This window comes from Eleutherodactylus coqui, chromosome 5 (assembly GCF_035609145.1).
Source record: "Eleutherodactylus coqui strain aEleCoq1 chromosome 5, aEleCoq1.hap1, whole genome shotgun sequence".
In the NCBI taxonomy this organism is placed as follows: Eukaryota; Metazoa; Chordata; class Amphibia; order Anura; family Eleutherodactylidae; genus Eleutherodactylus; species Eleutherodactylus coqui.
The window spans coordinates 7696307-7714411 of record NC_089841.1 but is presented as its reverse complement, the minus strand read 5'-3'; the positions used below and the strand labels follow the sequence as shown (position 1 = coordinate 7714411).

At 43.1% G+C, this 18105-nt stretch overlaps 3 protein-coding genes across 6 annotated transcripts in view; 1 reads left to right on the top strand and 2 right to left on the bottom strand.

The window, feature by feature from the left end:
• LOC136628679 (uncharacterized) overlaps nucleotides 1-18105 on the top strand; it is a 256103-nt gene that overhangs the window by 40235 nt on the left and 197763 nt on the right. The window lies entirely within an intron of this gene.
• The window catches only part of LOC136627277 (oocyte zinc finger protein XlCOF22-like), a 105846-nt gene that overhangs the window by 1743 nt on the left and 85998 nt on the right, over nucleotides 1-18105 (bottom strand). The window lies entirely within an intron of this gene.
• LOC136627280 (oocyte zinc finger protein XlCOF22-like) overlaps nucleotides 1-18105 on the bottom strand; it is a 357854-nt gene that overhangs the window by 326899 nt on the left and 12850 nt on the right. The gene's annotated exons all lie outside the window — the stretch shown is intronic.

The following is an 18105-nucleotide window of genomic DNA, read 5'->3' as shown; positions in this document are numbered from 1 at the left end:
TATCTTACTATAATGTTCACTGCGAATTCAGGCTGCTCTAGGTAAAAGAGGGTCCCATCAAGTAATAAGGAGCTGGAGCTAATGAAGTGGCCCCTGAGTGCAGGTAGCCATCACCCAAATGTCTGCATATGTATAGTAATAAGGGACGAGGGAAACCTACTCAGGAAATAGTTGAAACAGCAAAGATCAACAGGCGCCAGGAGGACCAGGAACGTAACACAAGGGTGGAATGTAACAAGCAGATGGCTATGAGGTTTTATCAGCTGCCATAGATTACTTAGTTATAGTTCAATAAAACAATGATACAATTATAGTAATAACATCACATTAGATAGGGAAAAGGATGTGACAACCGGATGTCACATCAATGGGCGTGGATGCAGAATGATTGAGTATACTCTGATTGTCAAAACCAATTCCTCCCCTAGAAGTTGTCGGGATGAAGTTTTCTCTGTGTGATTGTATTGTTGATATAAGTGATTAGAATATCAGAGCAAGAGGAGCATTTGATGTGGAGCACTAACCCCTTGGATACAAGATGTGATACAGAGGGCATGGAGGCTCTAGTACCCTGTTGTGCTGCCTCTAGCTTGGATACAAGATGTGATATGGGGGAGCATGGAGGCTCTAGTACCCTGTTGTAGCACCTCTAGCTTGGATACAAGATGTGATACGGTCGGGCATAGAGGCTATAGTACCCTGTTGTACGGCCTCTAGCTTGGATACAAGATGTTATACGGGAGAGCATGGAGGCTCTAGTACCCTGTTGTACCCTCTATAACTTGGATACAAGATGTGATATGGGCAGGCATGGAGGCTCTAGTACCCTGTTGTACCTCCTCTAGCTTGGATACAAGATGTAATACGGGCGGGCATGGAAGCTCTAGTACCCTGTTGTACCCTCTCTAGCTTGGATACAAGATGTGATACAGGTGGCATGGAGGCTTCAGTACCCTGTTGTACCGCCTCTAGCTTGGATACAAGATGTGATACAGGCAGACATGGAGGCTCTAGTACCCTGTTGTACCACCTCTAGTTTGGATACAAGATGTGATACAGGGGGGAAGGAGGAGGCTCTAGTACCTTTTGGGGCCGCCTCTAGCTTGGATACAACATGTGATATAGGCACCTATGGAGGTATACAGGTTCTGTATGGTATTCTATGGCATATCGCTCCATATTTGCTGTAACTGATCCTGTACAAACTTGTGGGCTGTTGAAACTGGTGTTCCAGATGATTCCATGCATATCCTACTGGTGATAAATCTGGCAGGCCACAGAAGTGTGGCAATGTTGTGGAGGCATTCCTATGACACTTTTGTGTGTGCAGCTGAGCATTACCCTGCTGGAAATTGCCTCATTAATCAAGGAACACCTGAACATATCACTGTGTTGTCATTGTCCCTCGTATCACTACTAGGGGTGACCGACTGTCGGATGTGTAGGCCCCCAAACTATGACACCAGCAGTGGGGGCAGAACTGAGGCACTCACTTCTAGGTCTCCAGACACCAGCATGGCCGTCATCAGCGTCTGAACTAAATCTGGATTCATTGCTGAAGACAACCCAGTTCCACTCAGTAGTGTCCAATTTCATTGTTTACGACACCACTGCAAATAAAGGCGATGGTGGGTGTCAAAGGCAGCACACGTAATGATCACTGTGAGACCGGATGTCCTTCAGCCTAGCACCTTGAAATGGTTCTGACAGACAACAGGGTCTATAACAATGGTGCCACCTGTCTCTGGATGGTTCATCTAAATCAAGCCACAACTCTAAACATTTGCATATCTGCATGGGATGTAACTGCATGTTGAGTTTTGCAGCAAAACCACAACTCCTTCTAGGGGTTCGATTGTTTTGAGAGTATATGGGTTTGAGGGCAGTTGGTCCAAGATTTCTTGTCATTTCATAAGTTTTTCCAAGGAATCTCATCCGGGTGGACAATTTGTCCAATCTCAATTTGTCCTATATATCACTATGTCCAACCTATCTATCGCATATGTCAAGAGGAGATGCGGTCCGAAGTCGTTCTTTGTAAAGCAATTTCATATAGACTACATGTCAGTTGGGTGACCGATAGAAGGAGAGGTAGAGGGAAGAGAACCAGGGAGGCTAGTCCTGAACTGGCACAACCCAACAAGTTTGCAAAGCCAGCACCGCTGCAGCACTACAAGCCCTCTGAACACCAGGGAGCTGACTGGTCCAGTGAGATGGGGACGGGGAGAGCAGGGCAGGCTAGACAGGTCCTAGTGGTGGGGGATTCAATTATAAGGGGGACAGATAGGGCAATCTGCCATAAAGACCGGGATCGTCGAACAGTGTGTTGTCTTCCTGGCGCTCGATTTCGACACATCGTGGATTGGATAATTACTGGGAGGGGCTGGTGAGGATCCAGCGGTCATGGTACACGTTGGCACCAATGAACAAATTAGAGGTCAATGGAAGGCCCTAAAAATGATTTCAGGGACTTAGGGTCCTAGCTTAGGGCGAGGACCTCCAGGGTAGTTTTCTCGAAAATACTACCTGCACCACAAGCCACACTAGAAAGGCAGCAGGATCTTAGGGAGGTAAACAAGTGGCTCCGGAGTTGGTGTAAGAAGGAGGGATTTGGGTTCCTGGAGAACTGGGCTGACTTTGCTGTTGGCTACAGGCTCTACCATAGGGACGGGCGTCATCTTAATGGGGAGGGTGCAGCTGAGCTGGGTAAGAAGATGGCTAAAAGGCTGGAGGAGTGTTTAAACTAGGGACTGGGGAGGGGGGAAGGGCAAAATGAGAAATAAGAGGGTAGTTAGTGTAGATAGCGACCTGGGTCTAAGTAATGGGGGTCGGGCAGGGGGTGGGTTAGTACAGTTAGAACACTTAGATCAGCCATTAGTACCATTAGTAACAAAATGAATTTAAAGAACAAAAACAACCGTATAAATTGTATGACCACGAATGCAAGAAGTCTGCTCGGTAAAGTGGGTGAGCTTGAAGCGAGACTGACTGACGAAAACTACAATATAGTCGGAATAACGGAAACATGGCTTGATGAGAAGTGCGATTTGGCGGTGAATTTACAGGGTTACAATCTCTTCAGAAGAGACCGAAGGAACCAGAAAAGGGGAGAGGTATGTCTGTACGTTAAATCGTACTTAATGCAGAGGCTACAGGAGGATATAGGTGCAGGAGATGAACACGTCGAGTATCTGTGGGTAGAAATACAGGGAGGAAGAAATAAAATCCTGATAGGGGTTTTCTATAGACCACCAAAAGCAACAGAAGAAACTGTGTCATGGAATATAAAGTGTTAAGTTTCAGAATGCAATAAGTGTATGTTTCTTACCTTGTATTGGACTATTGGCCCTTAAATAGAAGGCTAAAACCTATGCTTTGTAGTGTCAGGAACTAGGATTTTAAGATAAGAAGTCAACAGACAAATTAAATAAGGCTAAGCTATGTTAACATAGAAGATACACAGCTATTGCAGAACTATTGTCTAATGCAACAGCAATATCCTGATTTAGGTAATTTCTATGTCTGAGACGGGCTTTAAGAGCTTTGAAACTATTTGGTAGATGTCAATAAGTCTTGTGATCAATAAGTATTTTCACCTTTGTAACAGTAAGCTACGTAACACTAATCTGTGTACCAAGCAACATTTGGATACGCCCTCGTCTTTCTGTATAAGAGTTGGCAATGTTGATAATAAAGTAGAATTTCATTGAGATTCTCATTGGAGAAATGTCTTGACATAACATGGAGTGATTTCATGCTATTGATAGATAATTGCTAGCAAATCTCCTCATCACTGGCTTCCATATCTATCAATTTGGCACCTGGCAATGAGATCATCAGATCGGTACCAGTGTGGTCCGATAACAACTGAAACCTTACTACTAAGGCATATAAAAGAGGTGTCAAACCGCAATGAAGTAATTATCATGGGGGACTTTAATTATCCAGATATAATATGGGATAACGAGACCTGCAAATCTCATAGGGGTGATAAATTCTTGAGAACAATTAAAGATAACTACCTTACCCAACTTGTGCAGGAACCAACGAGAGGGAGGGCCACTTTGGATTTAGTATTAACAAACCGGACCGAATAACGGGGGTACAGGTTGAGGGGCACTTGGGGAACAGTGACCACAATATAATCAACTTCCAGCTGTCATTCAATAAGAAGCCTCATCAGGGAGTGACAAAAAAAAATAAACTTTAGTAAAGCAAAATTTGATCAGCTCAGAACTATCGGTAACATTAATTGGGACAACATCCTCAAAAATATCAGTACAGAGGACCAATGGGTGAAGTTTAAAAGGATCCTAATCACCTCATGTGAGCAGTTCATTCCCTTTACAAATAAAAGAACTGCAAGTAAAAGGAAACCAATGTGGCTCGACAAGGTAAGGGGGGGCAATAAACGAAAAAAAGAAAGCATTCTAACTACTAAAGCAAGAAGGCAGCGAAGAAGTGCTAAAATCGTACAAGGAAAAAAACAAAACATGCAAAGGAAAGATCATAATTGCTAAGGAGGAGGCAGAAAGACTGATCGCCAAAGAGAGCAAAAACAACCCGAAACTATTCTTCAACTATATTAACAGTAAAAGGATTTGCCCTGAGAGTGCTGGCCCTTTAACAAATAATGCAGGAGAAATCATAGAAGACGATGAGGGGAAGGCAAATCTACTAAATAGTTTTTTTTCAAGTGTATTCACGAACGAAAAGGAAATGCCACATGAGATGCAGGGAAATAAAATGAACCCCTTGCAAAATATTACATACTTAACACAGGAGGAAGTGCGGAACCAGTTAAAGAAAATTAAAATTGATAGGCCCAGATGGAATACACCTAAGGGTTTTAAAGGGAACTAAGTGATGTGATAGCTAGGCCGCTATATCTAATATTTGTGGATACTATCAAGACCAGGGTTGTACCACTGGATTGGCGAATTGCTAATGTAGTTCCAATATACTAAAAGGGGTCCAAAAGAAAGCCTGGTAGCTATAGGCCGGTAAGTCTCACTTCAGTAACTGGAAAAATATTTGAGGGGTTTCTGAGACGCCATCGAAGAATACCTCAAGGAGAGCAATGGAATAACTCTTCACCAGCATGGGTTCATGAAGGGTCGATCATGTCAGACCAATCTGATCAGCTTCTACGATTAAGTAAGTTCTAGGCTGGACCTGGGAGAGTCTCGTATATCTGGACTATTGATCTCATATATCTGGACTTCTCTAAAGCATTTGACACCGTGCCGCATAATAGGCTGATATATAAAATGAGGCAGCTCGGATTGGGTGAAAACGTGTGTATCTCAGTAAACAATTGGCTCAGAGATAGGAAGCAGAGGGTGGTAATAAATGGTACATACTCAGATTGGGCCACCGTCGCTAGCGGGGGCTACAGGGCTCAGTATTAGGCTCCATTCTGTTCAATATATTTATCATCAACGACCTGATAGAGGGGCTGCACAGCAAAATATCAATATTTGCAGATGACGCATAATTATACAATAATCAATGCAACGGAGGACAGTGTGCAGTTACAAACGGACCTAGATAAGCTGGGGGCTTTGGCAAAAAAATGGCAAATGAAGTTCAATATTGATAAATGTAAGGTTCTGCACATGGGCAGGAGAAACGGATGTCACCAATATACACTGAATAGGGTACTGCTAGGGAAAAGTGATATGGAAAAAGACCTGGGGGTACTAGTGGACTGTAGACTAAACTGGAGTAACCGATGCCAGTCAGCTGCTGCAAAGCCAAATAAAGTCTTGGGGTGCAGTAAAAGAGGTATAGGGGCGAGGGAGGAGAACATTATCCTCCCACTATATAAGGCACTTGTCAGGCCCCACATGGAATACTGTGTACAGTTATGGACACCGTTGCTCAGGAAATATATTACAGTGCTGCAGGGGGTTCAAAGAAGGGCAACTAAACTAATACATGGAATGATGGGACTGGAATACCCAGAGAGGCACCAAAACTGGGATTATTTACAATGGAAAAAAGACGGCTAAGGGGCGACCAAATAACTGTGTATAAATACATGAGGGGACGATACAAGGATCTCTGCCATGATCTGTTTATACCCAGGACTGCGACGGTAACAAGAGGACATCCGCTACGATTAGAGGAAAGCAGGTTTCATCACCAACATAGAAAGGGGTTCTTTACTGTAAGAGATGTGAGACTGTTAAACTCTCTGCCTGAGGATGGGGTGATGGCAAAATCCATTGAGGAGTTTAAGAGGGACTTGATGTCTTTCTAGAGTGGAAGGATATTACAGGATATAAATTTTAGGTGACCAGCGAGTTGTTGATCCGTGTATACAGACAGGTATGAACTATTAGAGGTTGATCCAGGGATTAGTCTGACTACCTTAGGGAGTTGGGAAGGAATGTTTCCCCCAAAAGGGCTAATTGGCTTCTGCTCCTTTGGGGTTTCTTGCCTTCCTCTGGATCAACAAGGAGGTTAGACAGGCTGACCTAGATGGACATTGTCTTCAATCGGCCTTACAGACTATGTTACTATGTTACATGTTCAAAAGGAGAACACACCTCTCTTTTATTAAGTATGTTATAAAGTATCAATGGCGAAATGTCAAATGTTTTACTTGGTGAGGAAAGCAATTGGACGAAATGTGAATTGGACGAAAAAAATTGCACGAAATGTCCTGAAAACAGTTTATGTATCTATTCATGTGCAGGAAAAGGGGAAGGAACAGATTAAATGAGAATGCACATAAAATGAAATGAGGACAAAAGAATTAATATAAAAAAAAGTGGAAATGAAAGTTTGACAAACATTACTGAAAGAAGGGAAGAATGGCGACAATGACCAGGAACCAAAGGTAAGTGGGATGGATGATGCAGACGATGGTTGTACAGTTCCCATGAGAAGGAATACATTTCACTTCTACAAACGTGTTGTGAAAATCAGACTCTGATCGATCCCTGTTCTTTAGATAGAACAGGTCGCCCGCTCACACTTGATTGTCATCACATTGATGGAAAACACTTGACTCTAATTTCACCTTCAAATTATTTGATAATCCTAAAAGGTTCACAAACTTTTGCCACTCAGACGTGATACTGGACCATTTTCCTTAAATTTAATGACCAAGTCTAAGATTTTTGACTCAACTGTTTGATTTGGTTCTCTTTATCTAATTTTAAGATTTGTGTTAAAATTTGATGCAGTTTTAGGTCAAATGTAGGTAGAAATGTGGAAAATTCCATAGGGGTCCCAACTCTTAATCACCACTATATGTTGGATATATATCCGTCACAGTGTGAGAACTAGCACCTTGTAACAATGTTGGTTCTTGGATCTAGAATCAAATGGGAGAGGCAATCATAGTCAGATATAAGCAAAGTTCTGTACCCAGGAAGTAGAGATCAGAATATTGAGCAGCACAAGGAACTGAACATGCCAGAATACTCAGACACAGGAAGTCCAAGACAGCAAAAGCAACTGCGATTGCTCACAGAACAGGTGGAATCAATAATTGATCTCAGGAAAGCTAAACAAGGCTAAGAACCACCAACTTTGGCTTGGTGGAGGGCCATATCTTATCTCTTACCTTATAAGGACAAGATTTACAATTTCTATCTGCCGCTCTTTTGCAGCAATCTTGAGCTTCACGCAGAGTGCTGGTCAATTTTGCTTAACCCTGTTTGCAGAATAGTCCGTGTGCCATTAACAGCAAGAACTGAAGAAAATATAGGGAGATTATGAATGAATTGGAATGAAAACCGGGATTGGCAAGAAAAAGGACTGAAGTAGAGGAATGTTGAGAGCTGTTATGAGCAAATTCCGCAAATCAGCAAGACGTCAATCCAATCGTCCTGGAGATAATGTGACACATTAAATACTGCTCTAAAGCTTGGTTGGCATGCTCCATCTGACTACTAGACTAGATAGGGGACAGACGATAAATTCACTGCAATCCTCAAGGAGAAACAAAAACTCTTCCAGGAATTAGAAATTAACTTAACACAACGCCAGAAACTACTTTGTCAGACATGCCATCTCAGCAGAGAAATTCCTGGATGAATCATTCTGCAGACTCTTCAGAGGAAGGCAGTTCCTTTGCGGTATAAAGAGAGCCATCTTGGTAAGACGATCAAATATTACTAAGAAAGTATTCATATACTTGGAAGATGGTGGAATCAGAATCGTGGAGTTGAAAGGGACCTTCAGGATCATGTGGTTCAACCCCCTGCTCAATGCAGGAATGTTTAAATCATCACAGACAGAAGTTTGTCCGGTCTCTGAAGACTTCCACTGAAGGAGAACTCACCACCTCTCGTGGCAACCTGTTCTTTTCATTGATCACCCTGTCTAATTTCTAATCCGTGCCTCCTCCCTTTCAGTTTCATCCCATTGCCTCTAGTCTTTCCTTGTGCAAATGAGAATAGAGCCAAATCCCTCTGGACTGTGACGGCCCTTCAGATATTTGTAGACCGCTATTAAGTCTCCTCTCCGCCTTCTTTTCTTGCAAGCTAAATATTCCCAGATCCTTTAATCATTCCTCGCAGGACATGATTTGCAGACCGCTCACCATCTTGGCAACCTTTCTATGAACGAGCTGCAGTTTGTCAATGTCTTTTTTTAATTGAGGTGCCCAGAACTGGGCACAGTATTCCTGGTTGGGTCTGACTAAGGAAGAGTAGAGGGGGATAATGACCTCATGTGATCAAGACTATGCTTTTCCTAATACACCCCAGAATTGTGTTTGCCTTCTTTGCTACTGCATCACACTGTTGACTCATGTTCAGTCTATGATCTATTAGTATAACCAAGTCTTTTTCACATGTGCCGCTGCTTAGCCCAATTCCTCCAATTATGTATATGTTTTCTTCATTTTTCTTGCCCTGATGTAGTACTTTGTATTTCTCCTTGTTAAGTACCATTCTGTTAATCGCCGTCCACTGTTCAAGTTTGTCAAGATCTTTTCAAATCCTTTCTCTCTTCCCTACTGTTAGCTATTGCTCCTAGCTTTGTGTCGTCAGCAAACTTGATCGGTTTCCCATCAAATCCCTCCTCCAGATCATTTATAAAAATGTTGAACACCACTGGGCCTAGGACAGAGCCTCGTGGTACTCCACTTGATACATTCTTCCACTTGGATTTGCAGCCATTTATAATCACTCTTTGAGTACGATCACTCAGCCGATTGTAAATCCACCTAACAGTTGCCTTGCCAATCCCATATTTGGTCATTTTTTTCCAATAAGGATGTTATTAGAAACTTTGTCAAATGCTTTATACTATATCCACCACATTTTCCTGATCAACCCAGTCTGGGATTCTGTCAAGATTAGTCTGGCATGACTTGTTTATTACAAACCCATGCTAGCTCAGGTTAATTACTCCATTCTCATCCAAGTACTTGCATACATGCTGTTTAATAGTTTGTTCAAATATCTTTCTAGTATAGGAAGTCAGACTCACAGCCCTGTAGTTTCTTGAATCCACCTTCTTCCCTTCTTTAAAGATAGCAACATTTGCCTTTCAACAGTATTTTCAGACTTTTCCAGGAAGAATAACAGATTCCAGCAAGTGGTTTAGCAATTACCTTTGATGTGTTCTTCAGTACCCTAGGATAGAATTCATCTTGACTTGGAGAGTGTTCACTCATCTCTCTGCTTATGGATGGCCTGCATTTCCCCAATAGCACAAGGAAAATCAGCTGATGTTACATTTACTTTCTGAGAGAAAACATGCAAAATAGGAATTTAACAGTTCAACCTTCACTATGTCATTTTTAACCAATTTAACCAATTTGTCATCCTGTAAACATCCTATAGCATGTTTGACTTTTCTTTTGCTTTTGACCCCCAAATCCTTTTTTATTGCTTTTGGCCTCTCTTACAAGCCTCAATTCATTATCAGCTTTAGCTTTTCTGACACTTGCCCTACAGTTTCTGCAGACCCCATTATATTCCTCCTTAGATATTTCCTCCTCTTCCAATTTGATAAATATATATTTCTTCCTCTTTAACATGTGTACAAGTTCTGTGTTCATCCATCCGGGTCTCCTTAAATGCCCCCCATTCTTCCTTCTTTTAGGGATTAGTAACGACTGTGCTTTGAGAATCTCATTTTACAATATTTCCCAACCTTCTTGGACATTTCTGTCCTTAAGAACATCCAGCCATTGGATTCTTCCTACCTTCTTTCTGAGTCCATTAAAATCTGCCTTTCTGAAATCCAACCTTGAGGTCTGAGTTTTCTCAGGTCTTCCTCCCCTTGTTATCCAACACCCAAGGATATCATGATCACTGCCTCCTAAGGTCCCAGCCACCCTTGCTTCCTCAACCATTCCCTTCCTGTTGGTAAGAATTAGGTCCAAGATAGCAAATCCCCTTGTTTTCTCTTCCACCTTTGGGAAGATAAAGTTGTCAGCAAGAGCAGATAAGAATTTGTTGGACCCATTACTTTTACCTGAGAGATTCCCAACAAATGTCTGGATAGTTAATATCTCCCATGATCACTATGACATACTTTTTTGAGAACTTGGCCATCTGATTCTTATAATCAGGTTGTATCCTTCAGGCCTTGTATTCCAATCACGTGCATCATCCCACCAGGTCTCTAGCAAAGAGTCCATCACAAAGGCAATTCACTCCATAATCTAGAAATTCAAATCTTTGCCGATGGCACCATCGACCTAGCCAGTTGTTTATATCTAGAATCCTGTTCCAGCTCCTTATTCCATGGTCATTCACTGGGAAAACGGACGAGAAAACTAACTGTGCTGCCATTTCCTTCCCTTTTCTGCTGAGGTCTTCAAAGTCTCTGAAGATAGTTGCAAGGTCTTTTTGTGCAGTGTCATTTCTCCATACATGTATCAGTAGGAATATGTAGTGTTCTATAGGATTGAAGTATTGATAGCTTATCAGACATATCTTTGATTTCTCAACCTGGAAGACAGCACACCTCTTGTGAGGTGTCAGGTCTGCAGACTGTTCCTCTCAATAGGAAATCTCCCACAACCAGCACTCTTTTTCTTCTCCACAACACCATTTCATTTTCTCCATCCAAGAGGATTCTGGGTGCTTACTATACTGTTCTTTGTGGTCATTTCTTGATGTACCTCTTCATTGTTCTTCTCCATGAGAGCCTGGTACTGGTTCCTGAGTAGTATGGGTGCTGGCTGCCTCCTGGCCCTCCTGCTTTTTTTGGGTCAAATGCTTCCATTCCTTGGCTTCTATAGGTAAACTGAAAAAGTATTTTCTTCAATATTCTGAAGAGTCATTTCTGCTCAGTAAAGGAAATCCTCATCTTTTTAATGAGTTACAATGTAGCTATTCTCTCCTGAAGACTCTGCACCTTTTCCTCCACTAGAGACACAAGCTTGCATTTCTTGCAGGTGAAGTTTGACTTTTCCTCTGGCAGTCCTGTAAATATATAGCATACATTGCAGCTCACCATACGGCTAAGTTCCCCTTCCATATTTATGTCCACTTCTGAACTTCTAAAAGTCAAGAACTCTTATGATGAAATATAACCAATAAGTTGCTACTAAGCGTAAAACTTTGTGCGCCTTATTGCACGCGGTCTGGTGATGTCCTCCAAGCAGCTAGTCCCAGCTAAACCGAGTAATCATCCCACTTACAGTGACTTCACTCTTCCCAGAATGCACAGGAAATATGCAAATTACCTTACGGGAGCTCCAATCTTTGGTCAAGTTCACAATAAATTCCATAAAAATAAAACCCCAAGGAGAAGAAGCAATAGGTAGGCGATAAAGTAACCCTAAGGGTGCCTGCCCAATAGCGATATGTTTTCTTGCGATGCGAGAGTGTGTGAAAATGCAAGCCTTGCAGGGATAAGAAAACTCTGCGATATCGCTCCTTGTTTTAAATAGAGTTGGCGGCAGCAGCAGCGGCTCCAATAAAAACACAGGGAGTACATCGCGGACTTCTGCCACAGCTGTGGCAGGGGATTCCTTCATCCCTGCGGGGACTGCAGGGATGAATGAATCCTCTGCCATAGCTGTGACAGAAGTTCGCAATGCTATCCCATTGCTTTCAATGGAGTCGGCGCTGCTGCGGCCCCATTAAAAGCAGTGGGTTGCAGACAACCCCTGCAGCAATGATTTTCGGGGAAGGGCTTGAAATATGAATGGCTGAGCGCTGCCAGTGATTGGCTGAGCGTTGTGACCAGTCACAAGCAGCGCTCCGCTGTCATTCAATGAATGGCTGAGCACTGCCTGTGATTGGCTGAGCAATCAACCAATCAGACACAGCCCTTTCAGCAGGCGGGGATTTTTCAACCCCCGGCCTCCAGGAGACAGAAGACAACTGCCGGGGCTGGTGGGAAGAGCCTCACGGCGATATAGCTGTCGCCCGTGTGAAAGAGGCCCAAGTGTGAGGTACAAGGTGTCTCATTTCTAGCACACATTTGGCAAGAAGAAACCAATATCTGGACATTGATTTGGTATCTAGGCACACCAAAGGTAACAAGATAAAAAGTTCCTTAGTCTGATATACTCTCATGTGACCTGCACATCTAGAAATAAAACAGGGTGCGCACCCACATATATTAATGCAGGAAAATAGATCTTTATTGCACAACTCCAGCAGAAAAATTGCATTGCATCAGGTTAGTGAACATTTAAGAAACTTGTGTTGCGAAAAATTTATTTCACAAAATGTCGCAACTAGAGATGAGCGAGCACCCAAATGCTCGGGTCCGTCTCTCTCTCTCTCGTGATGCTCGTTCGAGTAACGAGCACCATCGAGTACGCTAATACTCGAATGAGCATCAAGCTCGGCAAAGTACGTTCGCTCAACTCTAGTCGCAACATATAGCTGATATCTTTAAAATCATCAAAACGCATTCAAGAGGATAGAGTAGCTTGTAAGAATTACAAAAAGTCTAAAATCACCGAAAAGCCAAAAGAGCTCATTCAAAGTTAAGGCGTGCAAGCGTCATGAAGCGAGTTGAGCGCTACTGGAGTCCCAGCCGAGCCCATCTAGTGCCCCACTGGTGTGGCTGGAGTTGGAAAATGATTTGGAACTCATAGATGTGGATACTAAATCAGCATGGTAATGATGAAGAGCTCTGGTGCAGTCATCACGAACATACGATAAGCATCGAGTACAGATTTGTCTTGGGTCGTGTGTATATTCATCCCAACGTCTGTTGTGGCGGTTCTGGGATTGCTGCCATGCTGATAAGAGAACCACTTGCAAAACCTGCACCAGACTATCTTCTGGCCCTGGTGAGTGTGGTATTAGGTGAGACATGCTTAGCCGCACCTGAAGGTAATTGTCACGGCTATTTAGTCTGGCTGGTACTGGACCGAATTGCCGTTAAATCTTCAGTCTAGCTCTGACTGTGGTCTCAGTCAGAGATTGGTCCTGGACCTATCATTTGCCTGCTGCATTGCAAAGGTACATGTGTGTTTCTTATGTTATCCCCCTGTCCTCTGAAGCCTTATCCTCTGTGAAGTTTTTTTCTGTGCCCTACGTTTAATCTATGATGATCCCGATAGGGTGTCACTGGCAGAGGGAAAGATCAGAAGTTTGTATCTAGGAGACTCTCCTGTTGAGGATTTCTGCACCAAATTTCACTGTTGGGCAACAGAGACTCAGTGGATTGAGCCTGCTTTGCAAAGCCAGTTTTACTGTGGTCTGACTATTAATATTAAAGACCTATTGGTTGCCTATCCGATGCCTCGCAGCCTTGATGAATTAGGGTGCCTGAAGGTGGGAGCGAAGGTCCCTCAAGGGCCACTGATTGCTTGGATGGCATCCTCCAGGCTGGTTCTACCCGCTGAAATCCTGATTGAGGGCAATAACAACCCAATCACAGTTTTTCTTGATTGTGGAGCTGGCATTAACCTAGTCCATCATGAGACAGTCAAACATTTGGGGTTGGAGGTAAACATTTCTGGATCCACCCATTCTTGTGTCCGCCATTGTCACCTCTCCATTATCACAGAAGTGCTTGAGATTTTGTGTTCCAGATATATGTTTTAAGATCGCATTATTCCATACAGAGATCATCACTGTATATCTCATGAAATCCCTTCCAATGTAGGTAATATTAGGCCTACCATGGTTGCATTTCCGTAATCCTGTGGTAGATTGGGAGACATCTCTAAACGGAATCCATACTGTAATTCTGTTTGTATCTCTGTAAGGTATCTTCAGTGCAAGTTGAGGAGTTACAGGAATAGATTGCTAATTTTGCTGAGGTTTTTGCTCCGGAGGCGGCAGATAAGTTACCACCTCACAGGGAGGGGGACTGCGCTATTGACCTTGTTCCAGACTGTAAACTTCCAAAAAGATGTATGTTCAATCTATCCACGCCTGAGAGACAGTCTATAAAAGTTTATATCCAGGACAATTTGAAAAAGGGGGACAAAGATGTTTTGGGACAGCTCCACTTCTGGTGCAATCAAACTCCTCCAGACCTTTCATGATGGAGGTTGATGCCTCAGAAGTTGTGATTGTGCTATCTCAGGGAACTAGTATGTTGCAAGATCTTCATCCTTGTGTGTTTTTTCTCCTCAAATTTTTTTTTACTGCTGAGCAAAATTGCGATATTGGTGACAGAGAGCTGTTGGCTATTAAGTGGGCTTTTGAGGAGTGGCAGCACCTCTTAGAAGGAGCTCAGCTTAAGGTGACAGTTTTTATGGACCACAAGAACCTGATCTACTTAGAGTCAGCCAAAAGACAAACCAAGATAAGCGCTTCGACTTTATAGCTACATATTGTCCTGGCAGTAAAAATGTTAAGGCCGATGTGCTTTCCAGGAGCTCTGTCCCAGTGGTTTAAGACAAACCCCCTAAGTCCATTGGTTGTAGTGTCAGCAGTTTCACTAGATTTGGAGGAGTAGGTCTGTAAGGCACAAGATTTAGCCTCAGCAAGTTTTCCACTGTTAAAGCTTTTTGTCCCTGTTCATTTGAGGCTGCAGGTCCTGTCTGAAGTACAAAGTTTTGTGTTGGCTGGTCATCCGGGGATTAATAACACCCAAAAATTACTCACAATAACTTTTTTGTGGCCGTCATTATGATGAGATGTTTTCAGTTTTGTCTCTTGGGGAGGTTTGTGCCAGAACAAAAATCGCATTGTACTGCCCCTGCCGGAGGTTGATGCCTTTGCAGATACCAGTGAGACCTTGGACTAATTTGTCAATGGAATTTATTACATATTTGCCACTTTCTGAAGGTAATACTGTCACAGCTGGGTTGTGGGAGATCGTTTTAGCAAGATGTGTCATTTTGTTGTTCTTCACGGTCTTCCCAATGCTAAAACCTTGTCCAGATTGTTCATCACTCATATTGTGAGATTGCACGGGTTACCAGCAAATATTGTCTCCAATCGGGAGGTCCAGTTTGTTTCCAGGTTCTGGCGTTTTGTTTGCTCTCGGTTGAGCATTAAGCTCTCTTTTTCCTCGGCATATCACCCAGAGATTAATGGACAAACAGAGATGTAACCAGAGTCTGGAACAGTACTTGTGGTGTTATGTCTCAGAGAAGCAGGAGGATCGGTCGGGGCTTTTGCCTTTGGCTGAATTTGGACCTTACAATCGATCGGTGAAATCTACGGTGACGTCACCTTTCTTTTGTAATTATAGGTTTCATCAAGGTTTTTGTCCCTTTTCCAAGAAGGTGTCAGAAGTACCAGAGGAAAATTAGTTTTCCTCTAATATCGAAGCAGTATGGGAGGTTATTCAGAAGAACTTTCAGAGGACGGCTAAAAATTTCAAGCGGGTAGCGGATAATAGGCGTTCTGAGGGGGCTAATTTCTTGGTGGGAGACTTGGTGTGGTTGTCAACTAAGAACATAAATCTCTAAAAGGCCTTCAAGTTAGGCCCACGATTTATCGGCCCTTTCATAACCATTGAAAAAATTAATCCTGCATCATTTCGTTTGGAGATTCTTAGTTCTATGAAAATAACTAATGTGTTTTACAAATCGCTCTTAAAGAAGTGTGTTGATTCAGGAAATGGTTCATCTCCACCAGCCCCGGTTTTAGTGGATGGAGATATTCAATTTGAGATAAGTCGCATAGTGGACTCTCCTCAAGTTAGGAGATCCCTACACTCTTTAGTACATTGGCGTGGTTATGGTCCTGAGGAGAGGACTTGAGTACTGGCTACTGCTGTCCATGCGGATCAGCTTGTGAAAAACTTTCACAGACTTAATCTAAATCGACCTGGTCCTAAGGGTCCTGGAGCCCCTTTAAAAAGGAGAGGTACTGTTGCGGCAGTTCTGGGATTGCTTCCATGCTGATAGTTTGGTGCAGGTTGTTCTGCATCTTCTGGCCCTGGTGAGTGTGGTATTAGGTGAGACATGCTGAGGGTAATTGTCACGGCTATTTAATCTGGCTGAGGCTGGACCAAATTGCCATTAAATCTTCAGTCTAGCTCGGACTGTGGTCTCAGTCAGAGATTGGACCTGGACCTATCATTTGCCTGCTGCATCGACAAGCTAAGTGTGTGTTTCTTATGTTATTCCCGTCCCACGTAGGGTTAACTAAGGGCAGCGGTATGGGGTCAGGTGCGTGCTTGTCAGGGCGAATTGCCTGCGTGTAGGCAGGTACCCGTTTCTGAGGTTATTTAGATAGGGAAAGAGTTCCCATGGTTTAGTTTATTATTGTTTTGATACAGTTTGTGTGTTTATGTGCGAGATCTGCGGGCTACGGTTCCAGCACATGTTGGGTGGACCTGACTGTCTCCATCTCTGATTTGCAAATGCTGCTGTTTAGGGGAATGATGGCTTACTCTGAGCCTACATAGAAGATCAGTGTAAACAAACTAAAGAGGTGCGGCCATGACTCCGACACAGCGCTGTATTTTTTCAAGCTTAATTGTGAAGAATCTGTCGGGTGGGAGCAGTAGAGATCACTGACCGCCAGGAGTCCCTATTCCGAACAAGCTCTTGCTCTTCACAATTTAGCTTGAAAAAGGTTTGTTAACCAAAATCGTTGCAATTTTTCTTCTGCAGTTGCACAATAAAGTTCAATTGTTCTGCATTGACATATGTGGGTGCTCGTCCTCTCCATTTCTACATAGCATAAAACCACTGAAAATGTGTCTTTTTAGCTGAGCACCCCAGGTCACTTCTTATGGAGTTGTGCTACCTTATTATTTTTATACCTGCACATCTACAGTCATGAAATAGACCTCCGATGGAGCATCTCGGGAACAGAGAGACAGTGACCGAAGATCCAAACTCATGTTTGAAAGCTAAACAGAAAAGTGGATAACCTGCTGATCAACGGGGTTCTCACCACTGAGACCCCAACCAATCCTGAGAACGGGGATCCTGTGTCCCCTCTCTGCTTGTAACTGCAGGGATGCTCCTCCCAACCACAGTGACTTCACAGTGAATGGCACACTGGACAAGTGTGATAAGCGTTCCATTCATTTCAGTGGGGTTGATGGAAATACCCAAGCACTTGCTGCTCGAGCATCTCTGCAGTCCAAATGAAAATGAATGGAGCGACAGCATGATTAAATTACCATTGCTTCATTTATTCTCCACCTCACTGCAGGGGTTAGAGTAACCCTGCAGCGAGGAGAATGTGAGACATGGGACCCCTGTTTTTGGGGTCAGTTGGGGTCTCAGGGGTAAGACTGTCAACAATCAGCCAGTTATTCCCTACGAATAGGGGATAACTTGTAATTCTGGTGTAACCCCCTTTAAGAAAGCCTCTCCTTTATAACCTTCTTTGATGCACTGTAGCATATCACTTAGCAGGTAGAATGGCGGTCTCTGATATACAATCTTGTGAGGTCTCCAACAACATCCTAGACAGAGCATCTGCCTTTCCGTTATGTGATCCAGGTCTGTAAGAAATAATAAAATGACATTTTACATAAAATAAAGCCCAAAGTGCCCGTCTGCCCCGAAGTCCATTAGCTGATCTAATAAATTCAGGATTTCAGGTGAGAAGCTCCTTCAAGAAGTCTCCAATCCTTCTTTATCACAAGTAATTCCTTGCTTCCAGTATCATAGTTTGTATAATCTTTGCCAAGAGAAATAGCCAGATGGGTGAAGTAGCTGCTCCTCACTAATGGGACAACACCGCCATCACTGCTGAATCCGATGCATCCACTTCAACAACAAGTAGTAAGTCGGGA